Genomic DNA, 1619 nt, shown 5'->3' with positions numbered 1-1619 from the left:
CCTCTCTCTAATAATAATCATAAATCATATTTACACTATTATGTACAATTGGAGGAAGATAGTCCGAAGGTCAATAAAGGTACCAAAATAGTAGAAGAAAACTATTTATTGTGAGCAACGTTTCGCCCCACCTTGCATGGCTTCGTCAGGGCTGATAAGAATGATGTTCTGTTTCCAACTGTTGGTCAGTTGGTAACAGAACATCATTCTTATCAGCCCTGCAAAGTGGGGTGAAACGTCAGTTAACAATAGTTTTCTCTTACTACTTTGGTACCTTTATTGACCGTCGGACTATCTTTCTACAATCTACATCATACAGTCAACTATCTTCTTCCAATAATAGGTACAATATTTACATTCTGGACTGGAGGATTCTCTTGCCCACCTTGTGCCTGAGACATGAGGGGTAGAGCAGAGCTCTTGGAGATCCCAGTGCACCCCTCTCACTGCGTCACTGGTAATCTTATTAAATATGTGAAAATTTGTATTAGATATTAATATTTAACCAGACCTAAGTTTACTTCTACATAATTTTATCTAGCCTCTTACTTTATTATATTATTTTAGTTGTTTATATTATTTTTAGCCCTGAAGTAGCCCTGCAAAGTGGGGCGAAACGTTGCTCACAATAAATAGTTTATTTTCTATTCGAGTTACTTTGCCCGCACCCAGATCATATTCCTTTTAAACACTATAGCACATTACTATCCTTTTGGCTTCTCCTTAGTGAGGTAATGAGCATATTAAATTCAAGGTCTAAGACATTGGAAAATTATGAACAGCTTAAGTTATATGATGATTGATGGCGTGCCACCACGTGCAACCTAATGTTAGTTATCGCTGACGGCACGTTGTTCTCATGCGTTGCCACATGATTTATTTTTTTGATGTATCCTGAATATAGGAGCTATGTTAAAGCCCGATTAAGATTTTTTTTTTTATAAAACCGGTTACATAGTAGGGAAGGGATATCGGAAGTAAAATATCGATATCGATACTAACATAGATATCAGTTAGCAATATCAAAAATATCGATATAAAAAAAATTAATGCAATAATAATTATTAAATAATATATTCCTATGTACTAGTAGCACATCTCCTTCACCGAACAGCTCGTAGACCTCCATGTTGTTTCGCCTCCTCCAATTCTCACCAATCTTGACACAACCAAATATTCGGCGCAGAATTTTTCTTTCGAATATTAAAATTTCTTTTTCTTCAGCACTTGTCAGAGTCCAGGCTTCCGATCCGTAAGTGAGGACTGGATTAGTGTCTTGTAGCTTTGGTTCCTATTCATCTCTCTATTCTCAGTCCGTTGGTGTTCCTCAAGGTAGTATCCTCGGTTCCATCCTCTACACCTTCTATACAGCTGACATCCCAACAAATCCTTAATTTGATTCTTACCCGGATCTTACCCCTGTCGAACAGATCCACTACCTTGGACTACATCTGGACAAACGACTAACCTGGAATCCTCACACAAGACTGAAAAGACAGGAAACAGCACGTCGATTTCGACTATTACAGCACTTACTGGACAAATGGTCTAAACTTACGAAAAATTAATCTATATCACTGTAATAAGGCCAATCTGAACATACGGAGTTGAGTTTTGGG

This window comes from Halyomorpha halys, unplaced genomic scaffold, assembly GCF_000696795.3.
Source record: "Halyomorpha halys isolate HHAL.00 unplaced genomic scaffold, Hhal_1.1 Scaffold1148.1, whole genome shotgun sequence".
In the NCBI taxonomy this organism is placed as follows: Eukaryota; Metazoa; Arthropoda; class Insecta; order Hemiptera; family Pentatomidae; genus Halyomorpha; species Halyomorpha halys.
Note: the sequence above shows the minus strand (reverse complement) of the source record.